Source organism: Lutra lutra, chromosome 5 (genome assembly GCF_902655055.1).
Source record: "Lutra lutra chromosome 5, mLutLut1.2, whole genome shotgun sequence".
In the NCBI taxonomy this organism is placed as follows: Eukaryota; Metazoa; Chordata; class Mammalia; order Carnivora; family Mustelidae; genus Lutra; species Lutra lutra.
Genome location: NC_062282.1, coordinates 106,704,684 through 106,731,190, shown reverse-complemented (window position 1 = coordinate 106,731,190; position 26,507 = coordinate 106,704,684). Strand labels below are relative to the sequence as shown.

General features: G+C 45.3%; 1 long non-coding RNA gene across 1 annotated transcript in view; it reads right to left on the bottom strand.

The window, feature by feature from the left end:
• LOC125099922 (uncharacterized) overlaps positions 1-26,507 on the bottom strand; it is a 37,824-nt gene that overhangs the window by 5,601 nt on the left and 5,716 nt on the right. Inside the window, exons 3-7 of the long non-coding RNA XR_007127400.1 lie at positions 17,503-17,643; positions 13,979-14,080; positions 13,480-13,676; positions 5,659-5,735; positions 4,270-4,401 (exon numbers count right to left, since the gene is read on the bottom strand). This is a non-coding gene — a long non-coding RNA (uncharacterized LOC125099922). The remainder of the gene's footprint in view (positions 1-4,269; positions 4,402-5,658; positions 5,736-13,479; positions 13,677-13,978; positions 14,081-17,502; positions 17,644-26,507) is intronic.

Genomic DNA, 26,507 nt, shown 5'->3' with positions numbered 1-26,507 from the left:
TAATGGCAGGTCCAGCTGGCCCAGACTTCCTGAAAAGGGCCTCTGCATTGCAGCATGTTGAAAATAGTAGCCAGTGCCCCAAGAGGATGAGGTTTCTCATGGAATGATGTCTGTCTATGCATCCAGGAATTCATATTGAAACACCTATTGCGGGGCACCTGGATTGCTCAGTGCGTTAAGCCGCTGCCTTAGGCTCAGGTCATGATCTCAGGGCCCTGGGATTGAGCCCCACATTGGGCTCTCAGCTCAGCAGGGAGCCTACTTATGATCTCTCTCTCTCTCTCTCTCTGTCAAATAAATAAATAAAATCTTTGAAATACCTATTGAGAACTTAGCGTATACTGCACACTATTAAATTCTGAGGGAGAAGATGCCAAAACATGGAATGCTGTCCTCACTCTCTAGGAGCTTATAATCTAATCAGAAAGACAGGATACATACACCCACCTACAAATTTCCTTTCAGCTAAGAACCTGAAATCGGCATTGGGGAAGGTATGTTCTATGGTGAGTGCTGTGAAGTATGTAAACCTGGCAATTCACAGACCTGTCCCTCTGGGGCTAATAATACATTATATGTTAATAAAAATGTAAAAAAATTTAAAAACACTGAAATCGGGTTCTCAATGCTCGCCACACATTACTATCACCTGAGGAACATTAGGAACACTACTGACGCCTGAGTGTCCTCCCACACAACTGAATGAGAAATATCTGGGTTGAGCCTAGGCATTGATAATTTTTAACCCCGCCATCTCCCTCACCCCCCCAGCCCCTTGAAAGTATAAGGTGCAATCGGCCTTGAGAAACTCTGGCCTAAATGCTACCCCTTCTTGCCCACAGTGATCGATTTGCCCCCCCTGATTTCCCCAGCCAAAAGGGATGTATACTGACTGATTCTCAAGGGTTCCAAGTGTTTCCATCAAAGAAATACCCAGGAAACCTCAGACCAACTCTTGTTTTCCAGAAGACACAAGGAGGAGGAGACCATGGCAAGAGAGTCAACAGACTGCAGCCTTGGCCCTCATCTGGAAGATTTCTTCACTGAGATTTGACAAAAGGCAAGGTCTAATCAGCCAGGCCTAGGAGATGACAGAGAAGTCAGAAGCCAAGGTCAATGCAAATACAGTCCAAGTCTTGGACTAACCATATGTATTCCCTGGCAGCCACTTTCCTTGCTTGAAAACATCGACATTCATAAACTTGGGGTCCAATGGACCAATGGGAAGGACATTTCAAGTCACAAAACTGGAATCTTTGGGAAGCAACACAAGTTGACCTAGATTTTTTCCTCCTCGGCTTCCATCTTTTGACTGTATTCCCGATTGGTGCAGGTGCAGAGTCCCATCTAACAGACGCCAGCCAGGCCTTAGTGTCCCAGAACATTCTTATGCACTGACGATGGCTGACTGGCTGGGAGATGTGGCTTAGTCTTGATTAGTCTTTTTTTTTTTCCCTTTGTCCAAGGGACCCCATTCGGCCAACACTAATCCATTTGTCCAACAAGCTCAAACCTAATCACCAGTACTCATGGCCAAAGCCTCTAATACCCTGACCTATCTTTGTAATTGCCCTGACCAATATAGCTGCCTTTTCTCACTGAAAGTTCAGACCGGGCCAGGCTCCAGGCTCTACCTCCAAATGTGATTAATCCACAACATCAGAGCACGGGAGATACACTGGAAACTTTTTATGTGCTGCAGGCAAAACTGCAAGACTGACCATAAACTTCGACATAATTATTTCCTAAGGGTATATACAAGATGCTTTTGTTCAGAAGATGGCAAGTTTTCCAAGGCCTCAAAAGGGTTCCAAGAGCTTACTCAGGACCTACTGCTTTGGAGGAAACAAGAGCTTTCTCACCAAAAGAAAAAACCAGTTTTCAAGCCCACTTGGATTTCCTATTTCAGAGCAGCTCAGACCTTCCAGAAAGGACTTTGGGATCCTAAAATCCCCTTAATCACAAGCTGTGTTTCCTGGGGAGTGGTGATACCTGGTCCTGTGGTCCCTCAACACCTTGAGGCTCTGCCCTGAGGGGTGACAACAGACCATTTCACTGCTTTCTATCCTCAACATTCCTGTCACAGTCTCCAAGTGTCACGATCCAAAATGTCACATCCAAGACATCTCTAGTCCATTCTCCTCTTCCCTACCCCCATTCTGAATGAGGTTGAAAGGAGAGTAGAAATTCTTTGAAGCTGCGTCCCCCAAAGGGCATCCCCTGTGACCCTTAGCCACAGAACAGGGCACCTGCGTTTCTGGGGCACGAGTTTCATTTAGCCCATGGTGTTTCCCCTCAATACCAGCCATACTCTCATTGGTCTCTCCATCAACCTTTACTCCGTTTCTACTACCTACTGGGTAGGTGCTCAACTGTACACTTCCAAGGCTCCCAACCTGCATTAGAAGTAGCCTCTTGGGGCGCTTCCACTCTAACCAAGAATGGGGACAGTAAGGACACTAAGGATTCCTGGGTTGGGGTTTCCAGAGCAAATGATACCGACGCCAGTACTGATGGAAAAATGAAGTCTCATCACTGCATTCAGCTCATTTACAAAAGAAGTCCTCATCCGACTCCACCTCAGAAGGAATCTGAAAGGGGGCCTTTTTCCCCCCTCATTCTCCTCATGTGTTGTCTCAGAGCCCCTCACTGACACACCACTGCCAACCTCCTTCTGGCCCAACCTGTCACCTCCACTGGGGAGGTGACATGGCTGTTCTGTGGGGCTGCTTTGTCCACGGTCGGAACGTTCTGCATCTTTGGAGGAGGGCAGCCTTAGGAGTTGTACATAGGAGCGAGTGTTCCCTCCGGTGAGAATTCCTCCCACGCTGCTTCTGTGTGAGGCCCAGAACCAAATGAATCGGAGGATTTAGCACCCTTCTCCCAGCCCTCCAAGTGTTGCATTGGAATAAAGGTTAATTAAGGCAAAAGGGGGAAGATGTTCTTACACTAAACTTTCTAACGAAGTCCCTGGGTTTTCCCTGATGTGTTTGCCCTTGGCAGTTCAATGAGAGAGAGCGTGTCTTAAGCGGCCGCCACCACTGGCGTCCTGCGTTCTGACCTCCTGGGTCATCTCTATGTTTTGTTCTCCATCTCTCTTCCGGGAAAAGCTTTTGCATGACCCTCCCCCATTCTCATTTCAGTTATTCTGGTGTCTTTTCCTTTCCTAAGTCAGCCATTGGGGGCAGAGCTCTTGAACCAGGGTTCTCTACCTGGGCCGCTCATTGGACACAGCTGTCGGTTCTAAGTCCGGTCGGCCACTGGGGGCCCAGCCCCAGCAGTCCCATGGGTTTGGGGGTGGGGGTGAGTGCAGGCGGCACAGGATTACAGCTGCCCAGGTGTTTCTAATAGGCCATGAAGAAGCCTCCGCTCTGGTTTTCCCTGGCCCTGCTTTCTCTTACTCATTCTGTGTGCTCGTCAGTCATCACTGCTCATTATTCTAAAGACAGAGCTGAAGCTGGGCCATCACTTCGTTCTGGAAGTGAAACATGACATCAGGGGAAATTATCGCCCTCATTTTCAGCCACAGCTAAGAGAACTCTCATTCCTGGCCCAGATTTCATCGTCAACGTCACCAGTTCCCAGAAGAAGTATTGCCCGTATTTCTGCGTATCATTGTGAAAACATAACCACCCTTTTGTGTTCGAAAAAGCGATACACAGAGCTGTTACTCCATGGAGGTTGTGCGGCACCGTGAGTGTGTCTTTTCCCACTTCTTTGCGTCTCTACTTCCCTCTGCCCTTCTGTGTCTCTATCCTTAAGAAAATCTTTGAGTGTATTATAAAACATAATGCAAATATTTTTTTCTTGTTTATTTGAGACTATTTTTGATCCTCGTCCTTATTTTTTTTTTAAGATTTTTTTTTTTTTAAAGATTTCTGTGTGAAAGGAAAGAGATTGCTACTTAGGTGGCCTACTGCCAATTTGTAAAGGCAGAATGAGGCAGAGAGAACACTGTCTAGGACCGACCAGAAGACCCGTGTCCTGCTTCAGTCATTTGCTACTCCTGTGTCCTAAGAGGCAAACCACTGACATTCTCTCTCCCTTCTCCCAACCACGAAATGGAGAATGTTTTCATGGCCCGTATCCACAGCCCACATTCATGGTTATTATGAGAATCAAATAAGCCAGTATTTGTGAACATATTTTGATTTAAAAAAAAAATGTTCCTTTTCACGGGTATACAGTAAGTTTGAATCTTTCTGTAAGGAAACTTTCCATGCCCATCCTCTAAACTCTCATCTCATTTTCTTTGGAAACCTTGCTTACATTTGTGTGATCAGAGCTCTTGCTGGTCTATAGGAGGCTTTTCTTTTTCTGGGAAGGCTCTTCCACAGTCTGTCTGCTGCTTTCTGGAAGTTCCATTTCAGAAGGCAGCCTGGTTAAGTTCCATCCCGACATCTGCAAATCACATCCACAGGGAAAATGTGACTCACTCAAGTTACTGTGTTAAGTTTTCATAGATATTGTTCAGGGAGTAGGTGTTGTCTTTGGGCCAAATCACTTGAAATCATCATGACATCAGGCCTGTCACTGAAAAGCTGATCTTCCCCCACAGGAAGTAGGGAGAGGGGTGGGTGCTGTGACACAAGGTTTATAGTAACCTTTCTAATAGTAGAAAGGCCACTTTTCTAGCCCTCTTGAAGCATTAGAGATAAGGCAGTCAATGAATGCCTAGGATGCCTGGCACACAGTGGGAGAGCCGTAGAGGGGGCCCAACGCATTATGGCACGCTTATAAATAACCCAGTACAAAACGGAACAGCCAAGGCGTCTCAGCTCCCGTGCAATGAGAAGAAATGCTAACAAACCATAGTTACGCAGCATGGATGCTGAGTATCTGAAATTCTGGCTCCCTACTCCCTCTTTTGTTTACATCTGACATCACTAATTGGTCATCCCTTTATCTGCAGATGACCCCAGATCGGACCCCAGAATCTGATGCCATTCAGTTGAAACAGCTGTTGCCAGTCAATCCAAGACAACAATTGCTATGAAGCCATCAGACATCCCCAGTGCGAAGCGTTCAGTAACCAAACGAGTTCATTCATGACCCTTGTTCCAACACTCAAATCACATTATCACAGTTAGCATCTTCTTCCTCCTCATCTTCATCATCAATGTCATCATCATTGTACTTGTTATCAGGAAGCTACTTCCAACTATTTTCTTTGTATTTTTGTCTTGATGTGGCACCTTAACAGGATGGGGGGCAGGGTCCTCCTTTCTATATTTTTATGCTTTAGTCTTGGTGGCCATACTCTTCTCCTTCCCTTTCCCTCCACTTCTGGCTAGAGCTGAATATATTTCAAAAAGAAATTATATGCATTGTCCCTTTTGGCATAGGATTTTCTCTCCCTTACAGTAGTAAGATGGTATCATGAATTCAGATCTGAATATTGGTGAATTGTTGAATCCATGAGAATAGACTACTGACATAAGAGTAGACTCCAGGAGAAACGTGCAGTAGGAAGAAGTTCAACAATAACCTGTGAAGGAACTCAGCCAAAGAGAAGAGAGACGTTGAAGGGGTGGGGGGTGGCCTGTAGGGAGAGCAACATCCTCTACTGAAGAAGGAACATAGTCACTGTAGGAGTTCATTATTTCTTGGTTTCTCCTTGGCCCCTTTTCACAGTTGCTTAGAGAGAGAAGCACTTACTCAGGTTCGAAGCATCCTCCTCCCACTGGTTTGGTGGCTTTGGTCCTCAGAGGCTGGGCCACTGCAGAAGTCAGCATCTAGGTATATAAAGGAGAAGAACAGGTTCCTGAGTGGCTTGCAGGATTTCTGGCCTACAAATAAACAGGAGAGCCCACCCTCACCTCCTCTAGGGACTAAGACAACTTAGCAGGCCTGAATAACGCAGCTGTCAGAGCTGGTGGGACCAAGACATGGCCACCTGCCCTCCTGAAGAAGATTCTTGGGAAACTCTCTACCTCCAAGGCAGCCCGATGAAGACTTCCTGCCGTAGGTTCATAGCAAAGTTTTTCCAGTATATAAGTCAGGAGAGAATATGTTGTTATGGTGTAGGTGGGGAGTAGATGAGAGACAAGGTGAAATTTTTTTAAATTACTTTTAAGTGAATGGAATAAAAACCTTACATGGATTCTAATTACCTCTTGAACTCAGGGCTGGAGAGAAGTACTGGACGAAGCCAAATCAGAGAAATCCAAGAGGCCTTGACCCATCAGTAAATACAGACTTCCATATGAAAATGAGTGAATTCACCACCAAGCACTCCAGCCACTTTCCACCGGACAGTGACACTAACACAGAGCTAAAATACCAAGAACGCTACTATGTGTGCTGTGGGCATCTGTCCACGTGGTGGGGAGCCCAGTCCAATGCAAACCTGAAGGAAGAGTACAAGGCTCCGGTTCAGAGGCATCTGTTGTGCACTGGTCTCAGCAATCACTGTTGCCAGCAAAGATTCCCAGGACAGTGAGTCACTAAAGCCAAAAAAAGCCAGAGAGACCAGAAGGTATCCAATTTCAAGAGGAGCACAAGAAGACCAACATAAAGCAGGCTGTGATTAGACTCCCACCAAATATCTCAGGTCCTTTCCCCAGTCTTTGAAAGATCAATGTTAAGGAGGCATTGGAAGCCCAGAGCTTGCTCCAGAGCTGCCCAGTGAGACCGTGGAATTCAGATTCTGAAATCCCAGGCCAAAATGTATTATGACCTCTGACTCCACTCTCATCAAGCTCTGTGTTCTAGATGTGGCAGAAATCAAGGCTTGAGGTTCTATAAGAAAGGAAAGGAAATGATCACCTGTCCTATAACCTGGCCAAGATCCTGAGTTATATTTATGTTTTGGATAAGGAGAAGAGGGAGGTAGGGTTCAAAAGAGAAGGATGACGCTATTGATAAGGGGGTAGAAACACAATAACATTCTCACTCTGGAGCAAGGGGAATTTGGCTCTACTGTAATTAGCTCCACTGCCCTGAGTAAAACCAGTCAACATATCCTAACATAGCCAGGCCTGTGCTTTCCCAGGATAACAGTGCTGCACCATGCCTGACACTGTCAGCCTCTGTTCATTTCCTCCAATTCCGCAAGAACACTATAGCACATGGGGCACAGACACTTCCAACTTGTTAAGAAATACTTGTCTCAGGCTCCCCAACCAGGACTGGGTACATTTGACCAATCAGATTTTCTGCTGCTCTTTGATGTCATGTCCCAAAGGAAGCTTTCCCTAATTTCACCATATTCTCTCTCTTTCACCCTCCAGCTACTCTGCCTCTCCTTGGTACTCTGTCATTTCTTGCCCATTGTGTCTACATCCCATTAGAATCTGAGATTGGTAAGGGACTTGATAGTCCTCAGAGTCTAATTCAGGGCCACACCCAAGACATGATTAATTACATGTTTCTGGAAGGGAAAAGGAGAATGGAATGACTGACTTGCCCAGGTCTGTTGGAACTTAGCTGGGTTTTGCTGGAGAAAGGCCTCAGATTTGGGCAAACCGAGACACCCTGCCGGAAGGGAAAGTGGGAGGTAAGGAGGAAAGAGGGCAAGAAAGAGGGCAGAACCCTGTGCACTCTGCCTGTCCACCTGAGGAGCAGCCTGCCTTGCTGCTAAGATGCTGGCTGCTGAGTGACAGGTGAGCTACTGGGGACTAGGGGGACATTCAGTGAGCTCATCCCCATAAAGGAGCAAAGAGATGATGGGTCAGACTTGGTCCAGATATCACTGAATTCTGAAAATGGAGTTATATTCATTCAGGGAGCATCTGTTGAGCACCTATATTTGGTCAGGTTCTGGGCCAGATACTAAGGATACGGAAGTCAAAACCCCCCAGGGGTGCAGGAAAGCAGGGGACATGCTGAGGACATGTCCAGGGTGCTTCCTGTTTCATCATGTGGTATAGCTCTCATCAACATTATGAGCCGTTCATCTGTCAGGTTGGCATACATGCTGTCGTCTACCTTGGGGACACCAGAGGACACTGTTCCAACCTCTTTCATAGGACGTCACCACATCCTCTTGTCTGTAAAACCCACAGGGCCAGAGGACTGTTGGTTGGTTGGTTTTTACGCAGTATGCAGGCCTTGTCAGAGGCGGATTGAAAGGATCGGTGGGCCCATGGCTTAAATTAGACTTGACACCATGACCAGGCAGACATGAGGCTGCCAGTGCTGGCTGGGGGATAAGCACATACGAAAAGGATACCAGGGCAGAAAGGGGTGCCAGGTTTCTGCTGAGCTCAGGGCAGATGGAGCTAATCCCCCAGATACCAGCCCTGCCTGCTCCTTCCATGGCCCTCCAGGGTAAGTCATCTAGGGACCAATGTCCAGGTGGCTGCATCCTAGGCCAGAGCCCTGCCTTCTTTTTGCCCTACTCCTCATTTTCCATTCTGAACTACGGGTCGTGAACTAACAAGGACTGTGTTGGGGACTTTTATCATGGTGCGCAGAATAGAGACACAACAAATGTTGAGTGACGTTGACTATCTTAGTCTTGGTTGGCCTCCAGTCTAGCCTCAGATTCAGTGGCCACGGACCTGCCACTGTGTTTGTTTGGCTCTTGCTAACTGCTGACTGTCTTCCCTACCCTCCCACCCGACTCTAACCCCTCATGGCACACTTAGAGAATGGCTTCATTAGTGGAAGGAGAACTAGCCTCCTCTTGAGTTGTTTCAGAACTCAGAAACCTTGTAGGAGGCATTCTGTTTTACAGATCAGAGGGAAACAGACAAGGAAGAGGTCTCAGAATTAAGATGAAATCACCAAGACTGTAAATGGTTTCTCTCTCTCTCCCCTCTTTTCTGTTTATAGAATTTCTCCTCTGTTTTTCCCCCTCTCTTTCCCTCCCTTGTTCCTGGCCGTGAGCTGGGGGTAGAACAGTAAAGCGGGACCCTTTTTTTTTTTTTTTTTTTTACATTTCTGAGACTTCACAGATAGTTGGAGTTTATTTCTACCATAAGGGAAAGACTGGGAGTGCAGCTTCTATACAAGGAAGGTCACAGAGGAAACCCTCCCTTCATCACTAGCCCACTGCCTCCCGTGTTTACAAAGTATTTAAACACAGTGTGCTGAGCAAAGAGGGGGAATGATGGGCAGGGGGCCCGAGGGGAGAGCAGGAGTCATCGGGAAGGCTTCACAGAGGGGGTGATACTCAAGTTGAGATTTGAAGAATAAATGGAAGTGTGCTATGCCATTACGATTTAACAAAACTTCTCAGCAATTTGTGATTAAGATAAACCAAGTGAGAAAGCAAGTTTTATCAGAGATTTACTATTCAGGGCAAACAGAGGGGTTCAGTATATATTTTACCCAGGCTGGGACCCTTTCCTCCACAGGCTGTCCACCATATACTGGGTGTTCATGTCCTAACTGCCATCCTTTAGCTGCCCTAAGACCCCATGATCCCCATCTGTAATGGCCTTAAGGAAGTGAACTAACACTATGTCAAAAGCTTTTCTGAATTATGGGTTAAGACAAAGGATTTTGGTTCCATTCACTGTTAACCAGAAACTTCCAGTATGAAACGCCCATTCCCCCCCACAGCCGGCTGGCTCATTGAGGTGTTGCTGCATCTGGCTCTTTGTTTTGCTTTCTTCTTTCTGTTTGCTCCTAGCCCCTTCCTTTTACTCTGGATTTTGCGCTCCTGTCTCAGCAGCAGCATTTTCTTCTCGTCCTCCCTCCTCTCCGCCCTCTCAGTTGTCAGCACTTGACTCAGCCTGAGCTGTGTGGGAACGAGGGTGGGGAGCGAAGCCGGGAGTCTGGGCTCTGAAGGAGAGTCACGTCTAGCTACTCTTCCCTCGATAGGGTACACCTAGTCCCTCCTCAGCTGACCGCTCTCGTTGAAGCTATTTTTGAGGGTGAGGCCATAATCCCATACTCCAGACTGAGTATAAAAAGCAAGGCACATGGGGTGGACGGTCAGAGAGACTGACGTCTCTGAAGGAGGAGGTTGGAACTTTGACAAGACGCAGCTGGCTGAGGGAGGGAGCTGGAAGATTCAGGCCTGTGATGAGGAAGAAGAGGAGGAGGAGGCCTTTAAATAGCAGGTGGCTTCACTGTTTCTATAAATGAAAATGGTAGGTTTTCACTGAACACTGATTACGAAAACGGTCTTTTATTAGACAGCTGCCTCAACCCAGAGGATGGCCCTTGAGGCTCTAGCTGGGGACGTCACCCCGCCGTTCCTAAACACGGTTCACTGCACCTCACCACCCAGTGCCGGGAGGGTTCGCTGTTTCTCTCTGCTCAAGGCCTCGGCCCAGGCCAGGACTGACAGACCCCTGGAGATGGAAGGACAGTCATATGCCACGGCTCTGTTTCACACACTGCCAGATTTCATTATTCTTGCCATTTGTGTATTTGTCTGAGAGTCGTTCATTTTTCTTTTGGGGAGCTTGAAAAGGAGACCCACATGTTCTTCCCTGGGAGATGAGGGCGGGTAGGGAGGAGCGTGCAGGCTGATGAGGCCGGCCTTTTAAAGCTATTGGCAGGTCTTCTCTTTACAAGGCAGAGCTGACTGTCATTGGTCTTTTCTCTCTTGAATTATTGGAAAAATCCCTTCTGGAATGGCAGAATGAGTGAGAAGGAGACTGAGCAGCATTTAATCTCTGACTAAGTCACCTGCCTTGCAGCCTCCTTGCTTTTAGGAAGTTCAATGCAGCATTTCACGGCAGGTTTGAGGAGTCCACTCCACTGGCCAACGTCTCCGGGGAAAGCAGGGCAGCCCAAGCAGCTGAGACATCGCAGTCAAGGATGAACCAAAACTTCATGGGCTAGGTCCCCATGCTAAGCCAGGGGATCCACTATCACTTCCCAAAAAAGGGTCAATAATAATAGCTAATATTTATTGAGCACCTGTTATGTGCCAGGCAGGGTGCCAAATGTTCCAAATCCATGAACTCATTTAATTCTAGCAACTCCATGAAGAAAGTGATGTTTTCATATGAAGCCACCAAGAAGAGGATCAAGAACTTGCTCACAGAGGCATAGCTGGAACGTGCCAAGCCAGGATTCAAACCCAGCCTAAATAGAAGCCTAATACTTTGAACTACCCCCCCTAGGCCATCTCCCTCCATACTGCTCTGTGAAGGGGTTCAGAACAGGCCACCCCAACTATCCCACTCTACCATGTTGACTCTCTTGAGGTAAAGGCCCTTGAACAACAGCAAATACAAGAAACAAGTCTATCCTTCCTTCGAATTTTCCTCAGAAGCAGGGGATGCGGGGCGCCTGGGTGGCTCAGTGGGTTAAGCCGCTGCCTTCGGCTCAGGTCGTGATCTCAGGGTCCTGGGATCGAGTCCCGCATCGGGCTCTCTGCTCAGCGGGGAGCCTGCTTCCCTCTCTCTCTGCCTGCCTCTCCGTCTACTTGTGATCTCTCTCTGTCAAATAAATAAATAAAATCTTTAAAAAAAAAAAAAAAGAAGCAGGGGATGCGATTCTCATAGAAGGCTGTCATCCCTGTACCAGAAGGAAAGTAACATTCTTGTCATCACAGATAAGCTGGGATGGAGAGAATTCTACACAAACAGACCTTGTTAAAAATAATTCTTATCTTCCTCAAGTCTCTCTATGTAGTTCCACAACTGCCTCTCTTGGTTCGACCGAATCTGAAAGCAAGTCGGTTTCACCATTTCTTTGGTTCTTCGTTCCTTGGGAAGAAGGCTCCCGGGTCACATAAAACTTGCATTAAATCCATGTGCATATTTTTCTCCTGCTGATCTGTGTCAGCTGAAGCCTCAGGCCTGGCCCCAAAGAACCCTAAGAGGGTAAAGGTAAAAGTCTGTCTCCCCACAACTGCTCTCTTCCAAATTTACCCTGTTATTGCACCCACATTTTCTCTCTCCATCTGTCCTCCCAGACTTTCCTACCAACATGAGCCACTACAGCAAGCACTGCCTCTTGCTGCAAATGTCAGGTATCCTTGGTCAGATCAGCTTAGCATGGGACTTTCTGCTAAGATACATCAGGGACATTACTACTTGGAGAGAAATGCAAGCAGAAGTTGTCTGAGACCCATCTGCTAGGTAAGGAGACGCTCAAAGACCACCTGGTGCAGGAGTTTTCTTTAGAAACAGGGTAGGGGGATGGACAAGGAGGTCATAAAAGGAATCAAGACACATCTCACCGAAGCCCCTCCAAGACAGAGCCTGTGTCAAGAAGCACGTCATTCAAGAAGTAGGCTACATAATCTAGTCCTCTCTCAAACGTACATTTTGTAAAGTCATTTCAGTCAAGTGAGGATAATTGATTTTTCATCATGAAAAGGGAGTTTTGACAGCAGTCCTGGAAACAACCAGGGTCTTGGACACTTCATCAAATCAATCAACCTGGAGGCTCAGCGGGACTTCCCAAGCAAAGAGTGTGCAGCTTCCAAACCTTCCTTGCCCCTCTCACAGGGACTGTAGGGGGACAGACCCCCGAGTGTCATGAGAGCAAGGCTGGTGGGCACCCAGCCACGTGTCCGGTTCCCACTGGGAGCTGAGGCAACACACGCACTTCCCAGATGGTGGGTTTTGGAAGACAGGGGCTGGCTGTCCCCCAAGCCCTTTCCTGACCGCCTGGCTCTGGCTTTGGCTTGGGGACCCAGGTGGATGCCGCTGCTCTGAGAAATACATTTGCCCTTTGGTTGCAAAACATCTCTAAGTGATTGATGAACCGGTCCCAGGGAAGAAGGAATAAGTCACCAGCACCTGAAATATAGCCTCCTCTAGAAAATATTTCACCCTTTCAGGAAGCCCCATGCCACACTGACATTAATTACAACAGGAAGAAAAGAGCATCAGATTCAGTCACAGTCGTAGACACTCGAGGCTGCCTAACAAAGGAGTCACGGTTCCGTGTAACAAGATGAGAAATTTACTCACCATAAACTGTGACCTTTGTTTTCCCCTTTGGCGAAATGTCCTTAGTACCTGATCCAGCCCTCAGCAGGGGCGGTAACTCTTTCTCAGCAGATGGTGTCCACCAGCCTTAGGAAATCAGGAAAGGTCACAGGCCGGGCTGGCCCAGCGCACATGGCTGGCTGGGTGTGGAGCCAAGCTCAGAGCCGGCCTCTTGGGGAAGCTACTAGCCTTATTCGGGCCAGAACTCCCAACTCTGTGTCCTTATTTGGTGTCCTTGGGACCACAAGGTCGCCTCTCTGGGCCTTTGCTGCTTCTTGTATAAGAGGTGGGGGTCAGTCTGGCTATGTCTAGCTATATTCACACCTTTATTAGCAGTGGAATCCATTTTATAATCTAAATACTAAAAGATGCTCACTAAGGCACAAACCCAATGCAAGTGGAGCCTCTTCAGTGTAGTATAACGTGATGGGACGGGGTTGTATTATTCATATTCTGGCTCTGGCTCTTACTAGTGGTGTGCCCTTGGAAGAGCTGCTTACTGGTCCAGCCACAGTTCCTTCCCACAGTGTATGAATGCCTGTTTCCTAGACGGATTAGAAGGGCTGAGGAGAGAAGACACACATAGCTCTTAGGACAGAGGGTTTCATAAACTCTTGTTCCTATTACTCACCATGATCAACTGTAGCAGGTGGGAGGACTCAAGTTTCATAAACTCAGTCCTTCCCTTCATTCCCATGGCATTCTTTGGTAGCGCTAAGGAAGCGTGGAGAGATCTCTGGGTTCTGTGGGGTCCAGCCGGAGAACCACCGGATAGGTGAGTGCTTCCCAGACTTTCTGAGACCAGTCACCTGAGGTGCTTATAGGTACCTAGGTGACCAAGAAGCAGTTGGTGTGATTCAAGTCCAGGGCTCTGTGCTTAACGAGGACACAAGGTGCTTCTTATCTTCAGGCTTTCTGGGGGGACTCCACAAAAGGATCCCCAAAGTCCCTTCAGCTCTAGCATGCCAGGATTCCATCTCTTTTCTGCCTCAGTCAGGGCCAGGACCCCCCACACAGATAAGCCTTGTGGGCTTGAGGCTGGTGGGGAAGCGGCCCGTGTCTGGCTCTGAGCCTCACCACCCCCCTCCCCCAGCCTCCTGCACTTTGGATCCTGGCCTCTTACTCCAAACCTGAGGTCCTCGCCTGGCTTCTCAGCCTCGGTGGACTTCCTCGGCCCTCACATGTGCCCATCCAGAAGTAAGGCCTCTCCTGGTTCTGTTCCTGCCAGCATCCTGGTGGGACAATTTCACGGGTGGAATCAGAGTGCGTTAGAGTCAGAACTCTAAGGAGATGCTATTTTCTGCCTAATCTGTTCTCTCCCCATGGGTCAATTTGGCTGCACTTTTATTTTGAAATAAAAGAACCTAGAAACAAATGAGCAAACACCTTATTATTGAGAACCATCTGCAGAAAATCCCACGGAGCAGCTCCAAGGTCAAAGCTTATCTGTTCTGACTCGTACACAAAGCAGCCAGCAGGCAGGCAGGATGGGAAATCATAGAATCATAAGAAATTTGGGTAAAAGCAAGCATTTTCTGTTCTGTTGAATGTAAAAGTAAGAATTCTCTTTGTAACTTAAGCCTTAGAACTAAGAGCATTTGTGTATTTTACACAAACAACAACAATGGTGTTGAGTTGGCTGGGATGGTCAGGAAAAATCAACAGCAGCCTTGGGACTCATACTTGGCTCTTCCCTTCTCCTCAATCCCAGATTTTCATTTTTCAAAAAGTGCCATCTGTTCTTTTTGTAACTTTCATGTGGAAGAAAAATAATTTCAATCCTTGAAATTATGTATTTCCTCTCCTTCTTTCCCCCAGCCTGAGTCCCTCTTTCTATACAGGTAAAGGCAAGGGAGGGGGTCAGAATGGAGTTTCTGTTAATACTGTGTGTGCCCACCTCCCACCCGCAGAGGATGAGCTCTGGGATGCGGGGCTATTGAGCAATGGTATGAGTAGGATACATACTGGGGTCTGCTTCAGGTTCCTTCTAGACCCGTCTGGGATGATGGAAATGTCCTCTATCTGCACTGCCCATTGGAGAAGCCACTGGCCACATGTGGCTAGTGAGTTGTTGAAATGTGGCCTGTTCAACCGAGGAACTGAATTAAGTACATTTCATTTAAATTAATTTAAATCTTAGAGTTAAATAGTTCAATATATGACCCAGTTTAGGAGATTCATTGTGTATGTGTTGGGGGAAGGTGCAAGAAAGGTGAGCAGTGCTAGGATCCTACAGCAGCAAGCTTTGACTCCCTCCTTCCTCTCTTGGTCTCCTTTGGGTCCATGGTCCTCCCACGTCCCAACAACAACTACCCAAGCAGCTCATGAAGCAGTTTCCTTCAACATATGGCCCCTTGGGTTTTTTGTTGTTACTGTTGTTGTTTTTTAATGATTGTAGCTTCAAGCTACTGTTGTCATTATGTGGGCTATCCTGGTCTAACTATACTCGTCAAGGTTTCTAGCATTTAAAAAAAATTAAAAATTAAAAAGAAAAATTTTTAAAGCATTCTGCAAAAAGGAATGTGAGGCCAGCCTTCCACCCAGATAGAGAAGGTGCTATGTTCCACTGGAAATGTCTGCCCTGGATGCAGGCACAGGAGAAATGGTGGTTCTCGTTCTCGGCTCTGCCAGTCTCACCCTTAGTCACTGTTGTGGCTTTGCTTGGCAAACCAGGGAGCTAATTAACTTGCATATCCAGTATATTCCATATAGGTACTGTATCTTGGGAGAGAAGCCTCTTGTTTTCTTCTCTCTCCCCCTCAATGCTTGCCTACCTGTTCAACCCACCATCATACTCCCAACCCCAGTATCCGTGACATGTTAAAGTCTCTTGGCAAAACATGAGTTAAATATAGAAATAATTCATATAGTCTGTTATTTAAAAAGACTAAACGAGGCCAGCTGGATTGAATTATGGAAAGAAAACCAACCTTTCCCACAAGTCTGCCCTTCTGGGCTTAAAGAAAACAAAGTGATTGACTCCTGGTTTTCTCCCACTCAGTACTGTTAAAGGGCTTTTTAAATAGCTCAATCATCAGTGATGTCATTTGATGCTCCTGACACAGAAAAGGCAGGTCATGTTTTACAGAAGAAGAAATGAAGGTCCAGGGTGGACAAAAGCCTTTCAGATGATCACTGGTTACTTTCGTGCTTTGAGCATTTGGAGACTGAGGTGGGACCCAGCATTACCCAGCCTGTCTGACTTGGTGGTGGGAGAGCCTTCTAGGAGCTGACCTGCATGAGGGGCATTTTTATTGAGAAGGAAGAGAGGTTACATCCCTCTTGGAGGAGAACACGGCATCTCTCTCACATTTTAGCCTTGGAGTCAACTCTATGGTTCTGTGTCCAGGTTCTCCTAGGGAGAAGGGGGCTTCAGGGACCATCTCCGGAAAGGGTCCAGCATGCTGCTTCTGAGGGCAGGTAAGAAGCAGGATCCCGCGTGCAGGAAGTAGGTGTTCTCCACTGTTCTGTGTGAAACACCAGGAGTCTGGCAGGCAAGGCTTCCTAGGGACGAACAACGACTCTACAGCTCTTGGCATTGACGCATGGCGGACGTGAGCAGCACGGTTGGGGTCTACTCTCCGGGCATGAGCACATAAAAAGTTGCCACTCCTTCTCCCACCTTCTCTTTAAGTCTTTTGGATGGCTTGGGAGGATGGATGTAGGCCTCTCCCTGATTCCCATTTGCCGCTAACATGGGGCCCCGGGGTAATGGTGACACACAGCCCCAGTGGATGCACAAGCAGACAGCAAAGAAGGGGCAGCAGGGAGAAAGAGCATAAGGAGACAAGTGAGATTGCATGAGCCACCGCAGCCACTCCCCGAAGTATGTACGGAGGCCTGCGAGGTGCATGTATTCCGTGAGTATTCATGTGACGTCTGTTACTGACGGGCCGATGAGGCTCAGAGGAAGCAGGGGACACAGTAATAAGCAGACACATGAAATTAACTTGTAAATGTGATCCAAGTTCTTCCCAGAGGATTCGACCTGCTGCTGCTCGGACAGTGTGGTCAGGCCCGCGGCAACATGTGAGGCAGAAGGTCAGTTAAGGAAGCAGAAGGGCACAGCATTGGTAAACTGCCGACTTACAAGAATAACAGATTTTTGAAGAGAAGAAAACACCTGGGTGTCTTTAGTAGTGGACCAGGAAAGACCCTAGAAGAGCAAACATGCCCCAGATAATCTTTTTTTTTTTTTTTCTATCAGACTGAGGAAAAGCAGGTGAGCGCAATGAAAACTAGCCTGGACTGGACCCTGCGCCCTTCCAGTGGACGGAGGGGCCAGGAAGGTTGTCCTCGTTGCTTCCAGGGAGGCTAACAGGCCTCCAAACACAGGAGACTCAACAAATACTTGTTAGCTGATTACCTAATTTTAAACTCTCATGCAGTTACATTTTTCAAGGAAATTTGGCAAAGGAAACCAAGTAACTATTTTTGGCTTCTCTTTAGGTTACACTTTATTCCGCACCATTTTGAGCCAATACAGTATGAATATATAATTACATATGGGGTAGTTTTAGCAACTCTGCAGAAGATAAACTTCCTGCCACTGGTATTTATGTTCTGATGCAGAAGACACCAAAAGGAGGTATTAGTGAATGATTTACAGTTCTAGACATTTTACCCTCAATCTAAATTTGATTTTTCTCTTTACCTCTTTTCATGTCTTCTCCTTTTCCTGTGAAAATGGGGTAGAGGGTGCTACAGCAGGATTGAGGGCTATTTCTTCTGCCCCAGGGTCTCAGTGGCTCTGGAAAGTTTCTTTCCTCAGGACCTCTCATATCAGTACAGTGAACTAAGGAGCAAGGAGAAATAACGTCAGGGTCAGAGCAAGCGAGGAGTCAGTAGGGGGCGCTGTCTAGGGCAAGCGGGTGAGAGGAGCTCCTGACTTTCCGCCACTTGCCTCTTCACCTTCCAAAAAATAAATGACTCCCCTTGAGGTTGAGGGCACTGCCTGGGGGGAAGCAGGAGCAGCCCCCAGAACCTGTGTCCCCAGAAACTGATCTTCTGCTCTGTTTCCTTCCCATCTACTTTGTTTCACACCTGACTCCAAACATAAGAACTCTCCATTTTCACTCTATCCTACACATTTTTCTCTTTTGACAGTGTTTACAAATCCTTCGTCAGTGTTAGCTTCATTTACTAACAGGTTTTTAGCTTCTCACCTCATGGCTTTTGGGTTTTATTTTGATCATGAATAGTTTCGTCTTTTACGTTTTTAATCTCTTCCTGGAGATCAGCTATTTCTCTGATTTTAAATCTCATCTAGTTGTAGTTTCTTTAAAAAAAAAAAACAAAACTCTTAATATTCTTTTACTGGAATTGTAATTTTTCTCCCAACTTCCCAGATACAAAAATTTCTTAAATTTTATTTTAAACTTAATTTTCTTTATTTCCCCCTTTATTTTTATTGACATTTTAAACAAAGTTGCTTGTTATTATTATTATTATTGCTAATAATTAAACTTATTTTGAAATGCCTTTTCATGCTTAAGATGTCTGGTTTTTCAGCCCACCTTAATCTTCTCATCTTCTTTTATTATTGAAATTAAATCTTTTTTATTACCTTTCTATTCTAATAATGTATATTTTATTTTCCATGATTTGTTTTTCAAATGGTCAGCAGAAGCTGTAGCCCCAGGAGTGTTCATAGCAGAGAGTTCTCCCCACCCCCCAGACAGGTTGGAGGTCCCCTTCCCTCCTGCTGACACCACAGGCTCCTCCCTATTCTCTTGGTGAGACAACAACCCAGTGAAGGGCCATTTGACAAAGACCCTCACCTCAATGGGCTGGATGGAGCCAAGAGTTAATCCCCATCCTGCCCCCAGGCAGTAAATCTCATTGCACAGATGGAGCCTCAGGAAAAATGACCCTGTGGGCCTCCATTTTGCCCTCCTGTGCTCCAAGGATTTTGGGATCTGGCTGAGATCTGTGCATTGAAACTTCTCCAAGCGTCCCCCTTCTTTTCTGCTCTGCCAGGGGAACAGGATACCGTCCTGTGATCAGAGCGCCCAGGACTCCTGGATCAAACCTCAGAGCCCAGCTGGCCTGAAGAAGTGCCAACACTACCCATCTTGCCTCCAGATCTCCTTCAAGTTTCATTGGAGGAATGCCCAAGGACATGGTCTTCCTCAAGATCCGTGTGCCCCACTATTACATAATCCAGCACTCTGCCCTCCCACTTGCTTTGGGAAAAGGTATCTTCTTATACCTTTCCTGAATGAGAGACTGGCTGTTCAAATTGCTCTTCTGTCTGTCCATACGCACTGTCCCTTGTAGTGCCCCTTGAGAAGGCTCCTTTGGCTCTGTTATCAGTGAGCTCTACCATAGTGCAGGTTACCTGGCTCACCAATTGTAGAAGGCCCCTTAATTCTAGAAACCATTTAAATATAAACTGTTGTTGCTTGGAGGTGCTTGGAGCAGCAGATCTGGTGAGTCATCTTACCAGGAAAAGCCCAGCCAAATTCTACCTAAAAGCTTCACCCAAAGCCCCCATTTGATTTTGAGTATAAAATGAGTGAATCTGTACCTCAGTGGAGTAACAGGCAAAGAATGCAGCATGACTGGGGAGCATCTAGGCCCTAGAATTCTCTACTTAACCTGAGTAGACATCATCCCGCTGAGGAATGTCCAGAGAATCCACTTTGTTTTGGTATATTATTCTCTGGGGAACCGAGAACTTTTTTTCCAACAAACATGCCAGGTTTGCACTTGCCACAGACCAATCTGCTCTGTCTGTGGTTCTGAGGAATGAGCACATGCTGTTCCTTTCCAGAAAAGTCTCCTGCCTATACCCAAGGAGCAAGCAGATGGATTGGAGTGGGGTGGAGAGCCATGGAACTGGTGCCATAAAAAGCTCTCAACAGAAATAAAATCCTGTCTTTCCTACAGCACTTAATACTGCCTTTCACGCGGCAGATGCTGATTAAAACGTGTCGCATGGCATTGAATCCAGGCCAAAGCCTTCCCTTGCTGCCTCTGGGATACTACACGGATACCAAGGTGAAGCATGGGATGTTTCCCCATCAGGGATGCTTCCTGTCCTCCAGAGGAAGCTCAAGTTTCCTTCAATCCTGAGCACTGAGGTAGAGAGAGAAGAGAAGGAGGTACAAGGAGGAACCTCAACAAGGATGCTCTAGGCATCAGGACAAAGGCTCAGCCAGCCAGTTTCCTGGGCACTGCTCTGCCATCTTGCCACTGGGAGTTGAGTGAAAGACAGAGGGGAAAGGAGCTGTGGACATTCCCTCGCCTCCTGTGGCTCTAGGCCATTTAGGGGTATCTCTCTCCGTCATCAGTGAGCCTAACCAATCAGGGTCCTATGTTGGGTTTGGCAGCAAAGGTTTCTGGCAATATTGAGTCTTGTCCTCTGTGCTTGTTCTTGCTCTCCCAGGGGGATGGACTGGGCTGGACTGGACTGGAAGGGAGGGTGGGAGGGTAGACTAAGAGAGGCAGGAGAGGCATTAAGGACAGACAATCCTCAAATTCAGAAGGTACCATACCTTGTAATTCAGTGCTGGGCTTGTGCCAAGATGGGTACCCTCAGATGCTATTAGGGACATTCCATTGGATTACTTATCTGAGGAACAATATGGTCAGATGAAACCAGCATTTTTTAAAAGGGTCAGTTCTTAAGGAGGAAAAAATCATATTTGGAGTAAAGACTTGGGTGCAAGGAAGTTTATCACCGTATTATCTATAAAGCTAAAAACCAAAACAAACAGCAAAACAGAACTTAAATGCCAAGGGCTAGAGATGAGTTAAATGCAATCTCAGTCCTTCAGATGATAGAATATTTTGCAGTCATTGTACATCAGGTTTTCACTACCTACTGATATGGAAAAATGCTCTAGAAGAATCCTTATTTTCTGAAACAATTGAAATTTACCACATTTTCTCATTTCTTTTTTTTTTTTTTAAAGATTTTATTTATTTATTTGACAGAGAGAAATCACAAGCAGGCAGAGAGGCAGGCAGAGAGGCAGGCAGAGAGAGAGGAGGAAGCAGGCTCCCTGCTGAGCAGAAAGCCCGATGCGGGGCTTGAACCCAGGACCTGGGATCATGACCTGAGCCGAAGGCAGCGGCTTAACCCACTGAGCCACCCAGGCGCCCCACATTTTCTCATTTCTTAAGATACTAGCTACTGAAAGAGGAACCAGAGGCTTAATAACAACCTTTCAGGAAAAAATAATAAAACCACATTAAATACGTATCAATTGTAAGACACATCCTAATTTCAGAAACATTAGAAGTTGAGAAATATGTGCCTTGGAATTAAAAAAAAATACATAGCCTATCTCTGGGATCACTGACAATTTGCATTTCACTCTTTAGGTATTTTTCTGTGTTTTCCCAGTCTTGAGCCGTAAACGTAATTGGGTTGGGGGAATGCCTGGACCTGTGTCTGATGTTTCCTGCCATGTGAAGGTGATTACCACTGTGGTTTTCTTCTTGCCCCTCTGCCCAAGGAGGCCAAAGGAGCCACCAAGAGACACTGGACTTGCCAGCCCCTGCCATTCCTCTTCCTCCAGGGAGCCCACCTTCTGGTCCATGTACATTTCCTGGATTGCCTCAGCTCCTGGGCAGGAGAGGGGAGGGCTGTCACTTGTGGGGTTAGTTCAGTTCTAGGGTTTAGCATTAAAAACCCACATCTCTGCAGATACAAACCCCATCCTCCAATATCAGCTCTTTCCATGAACTAGTCCTTTTTGATCTGCCAAATGCTTACTTTTTTTTTTTTCTTTACTTCTCAGTTCAAAACCCAGACATGGAAGAGGGGTGCTATATTGGATCCTCTCAAAACAAGCCTCCAAGAAATAGGTTAAATTTTATAGTCAGAAAAAATAGTTGCACAAAGAAGAAATCTAGTCAAGCATAGCCAAGCCCCCTGGGGATAAGGCTCCTCTCACAGTGATCTGTGTGTAGGCTCTGGGGAGGAGAAAGGGACCAGGGCATTCAGGCCAGGCCTTTCTGGAGAGCACAGAACAAGCGAGAACCCTAGGTCAGAGCTGCCCTCCTCTCTCCCCTTTTGTAGCAGCATCTCAGTTACAAGATGCCCCTGAGAGAAGAATCTGCTTTTCTTCCCTTTGCAGCATCTCTTGGTTGCTAAGCAGATCCCTTGGGTAACTATGTGGGCATAAAACCTTTGCAGAACTGCCAGGAATCTGCTTCACCCAATTGTCAAAGTGAAAAATGAAATCATTCCTCTCACCTGTCACTACTTTGCACAAAGCGTCCATTATTGAATGGTGATGGCCCAGAATGTGATTCTCACCTACTTGCGGGAATATAAATGAGTTTTGCATATTTTTACCCCCAAAAGAGTGGGAGGGGAAGAAGGGAGTGTTGGGATCTCGCAAGCTGATACTCTTGTGAGTCAGTGATCAGGGAGTAGCAGGTAGAACACAGCAGCACTGTCTTCTGCCCTTGGAAAAATGGCGCCACAAGCAGGTGAAGACTTACCTGATTTAGAGTAGGCTCTCCTGAGGCTCAGAGATGTCCATGAACCCCTCTGATACTAGACTACTGAATCAGAATCAGAAAGAGAATCTCTAAGGGTGAGGCCAAGAAATTTCTGCCTTTTAAAGAAACTCCTTGGAGGGTTCTCATGTGCACTACATACTTCCAAGTTTGAAAACCACTTCTCTTGTGTATACAAATAAGTGCCCTAAGATGTCAAAGGTGTTATGATAAGTGTGTGTCCAGGAAGGAGTGAGACACCATTAGAGGCAGTTAATGGAGAGTGCAGGGAAAGTATTGCTTTGAGCCTTGAGGGATGAAAAGACAGATAGTAGGTGAAGGAGGAAGGGAGAAGGACATCCTAGGCAGAAGAGAATTGCTAGCAAGGAAACAGCCATCTGAAGCTGGTCTGATGAGTAATACAGGATCTCTAAATCTTGAATGTACAGTGTTAGGAGGGGTGAGGGCATAAATGACGGGGAGAGGGCAGGAAGGACCTGGAAGTTAAGGAGTTTAGAATCTAACCTCCAGCCATTGAGTTGCTACCAAAAGTATTTATCAAGTATATGATACCACTTGGACTTGTATTTTAGGGAAGTCTTTCTCAGGGCTGAAGCAGAAGATGGTTTGGAAGGGGGCAAGAGAAGAGGCAGGAAGACCTGTGAAAAGCTGTTCTTGTAGCCAAAGCGAGGCCCAGGAAATGTATGAGGTGGTGGGAATGAAGACCATTGTCTTCCTTGGCCCCAACCCCATTGGCCACCAGGTATATAGCACTGAACTCCACATGGCAACCCTGTTCCAATGGCGTAATACCTATTTATTAGAAGAACTAAAACGTACAGAACTATTGATTAAGCCCCAAATATGATGGTGATACTTCTTTCCAAATACTTAAAAACAAAGTTTAAAATAATCCCATGACATAAACTAAGCAAGTCAATTAATCTGGTGTTTCTCAAAAGGGCTATGGTGGTGCTAAGAGTGATCAAAGCCACAAGAGAAAAAGAGTGTATCTTCTAAGAGTATATGATTTCTTTGATACAGGAAGACATTATTTTTTATGAGTTCAAATGCAAATATATTATATTGTGGTGGACCAGTTTAGTCTGATGGCTCATTCTTCTCAACTGTTGGCCTAACTGTAAAATGCAAGGGTTGGTTTCCATGACCTCTAAGGTCTTTTCATACTCCAATATGTGATGATTTTTTTCTCCTAACTAGTTAACATCCTCATCTTTTTCCTCTAGATTTCAGAGAGAGGTCATTTTTTCTATTTCTGTAAGGTCACCTTCCTTAATTCACATTCTGGCTGCTGGCAGCTTTTCACCCCCTTCTCAGATCCTTTTAAGCACAAAGTAGGGCCCTTCCCTCCGCCCCTGCAGTTCCTGCTCAGCCAGCAATTTCCTCTGCCCTCCCTCCACCTATGTTCTCTAGAGTTTGTCACCTTCCTTATCCCAAATTTAAAAAAGGAAAACCGGAGGAGGCAACAAAGACAGAGTAGCCCTTTCTTGTGAGAAAAGAGACGTCCATCCTCCATTTGACTTTTCCCTCAATTACTGCTGGTTTGACATTTTTTTCCCCTCATTGTGAGAAGTCCCTCCTGAACTCTCTTCTCATTTGGAGTTTGAATTATTTTGCATTCAATGACTTTTCAGCTTTTAATTTAACATTTAACAACTTTGCCTGTCATCCTCCCTTCCTTTTCCTCCAGAATGCTGTAAGAGAGCCGAGAGGAGTTCCCCCTACTTAAAGTCATATCATCACTTAGAGTGGAATTTGCTGAAACTTGAACAGAAATCTGACTGGTTTCATCAAGCAAGAGAAGCAGGAATGTAAGCCTGATGTGGCTGAGTTTATAATCTGCATTTTTGTCAAACCTTTGACATAATCACACACACACACACACACACCCCACTCCTAAAAACTGTTTTTAGGGATTGGGTTGGGATTGGAAGATTTTGCCATGCATAGAACACTGGCGTAAGAGAGAAAACAAAAGATAGCCATAAGAAAATTCATCTCTTGGGGTGCCTGGGTGGCTCAGTTGGTTGGGCAGCTGCCTTCGGCTCAGGTCATGTTCCTGGAGTCCCAGGATCGAGTCCTGCATTGGGCTCCCTGCTCACCAGGGAGTCTGCTTCTCCCACTGACTTCTCTCCTCTCATGCTCTCTCTCTCTCTCAACTAAATAAATTAAAATCTTTAAAAAGAAAAAAGAAAATTCACCTCTCAATGGGGAAGAAAGAAACCACAGTGGGCTTTCTAGGGAATCGTTGTAAGACAACTCATATTTAAAATTTTAACAATTAAATGTAGACTAAGAAATACTGACAAAACTTCCAGTTTTCAGAAGGCTTATCAGCTATTAAATCATAATCTGATCAGGGCACACCATAGAACAATCTCTCAAAGACAGATGAATGGTCAAGATCTTACAAAAAAGGATCAGTGTAAAAAAGTACTCATTTATATATTTAGGGAGACAGAATTTAAGTTATACTTATAAATTAATAATATCCACATTTTTTTATGTTCCAGGAAATGTACAGCATCATTAATCATAGGAAAATACAAATTAAAACCACAATGAGATACCTCAGTGCTTCCACTAGACTAGCTGGTAGGGAACATAGAAGTCAGATAGGTTTATTAAAGAAATTAACCTGGTTCAATTATTGGGCCCCAAACTAGAATGAATGGTTTTGTATATGTAGAAAGGATGTTGGAAACCAAAGTGTGTGTGCAGTAATGATGACAACAATGGCAGCAATACTGCTAATAACAGTGGGGGGAAGAACAGCTACTCTTTACGGTACCTACTCATGTGCGATATGTGGGGGACAGGCGGGGCACAAAGAAAGCACATTAGGAATGGAAGCAATGAGATAAAAAAAAAAAAAACTCACCAAAATAATTGTTATTGAGTTTCTGGATAGTGAAAAAAACAGAGAAAAATTAAGACTTCTCAGCTTAGAAAGACATAGGCTATATGGGGATTTGATTAGAGTTTGTACAACTCTAAAAGATTTTAGCCAGCTTTATGTAAAAAAAATTAGAGAAACGAACTCTGAAACATTATAAAGTAAGTAAGATAGAAATACATATAAAGTAAAAAATAATTAGGATTGTGTAGTATTGGCATAAAGGCAGACCTGGATCAATGGAACAGAATAGAGAATTCACACATATATGATTCATTGACTTTTAACAAAGATGCCAAGGCATCTCAATGGGGAAAGGATAACTGTTTTAACAAACAGTGCCAAAACAGCTGGTTAACTCTGTGTAAAAAAATGAATTTTGACCCTTACCTCACACCATATACATAAGTTAACTCAGAATGAACCATGATTTAAAAACAAGAACTAATACTATAAAATTTCTGGAAGAAAGCATAAAAATCTTAGTAACTTTGGGTGATTAAATGAAACACAAAGAGAAACTATGAAATAAGAAAAACAATAAACTGGACTTCATCAAAATAAAATGTTTGCTTTTCAAAAGATACTGTTACAAAATGAAAAGGCCAAGCTACAGATTGAAAAACATATGTCAGACAAAACACTTGTATTTGGAATATATTTTAAAAACCTGTTACAACTCAATAATGAAAAGTCAATTCAATTTAAAAATGGACACTTCAAAAAACTTTCATAGCAAATAACACATAAAAAAATCAATATCATTAATCATCAAGGAAATGCAAATTAAAACCACATTGAGATATCTCTATATATCCACTAGAACGGCTAAAATCAAAAAGACTAACCAAGCTAAATATGGGCAAGAAAGTGGAAAAATCGGAACTCTCATACACCCCTGGTAGGAATCTTAAGCAGTTCAACTACTTTAGAAATTTTGGCAGATCTTTTAAAACTTTAAACATACATCTATCACACGATCTAAATATTTCACTCCTAGGTATTTGCCCAAGAGAAATGAAAGCATCTGTGTGTACATAAATTTGTATGTGAATGTTCATAGCAGCTGTATTTGTAATAGTTCCAAACTAGAAACAACCTAAATTCCCATCGACAGATAAACAAATAGAAATGCAAAGAAATACTACTCAGCAAGAAACAGGAATGAACCATTGATATATACAAGATCATGGATGATTCCTAAAATGCTTAGGCTGAGTGAAAGAACCAGACCCCTCCCAAAAAAGCATATACTGTATGATTTCACTTACATAAAATTCTAGAAA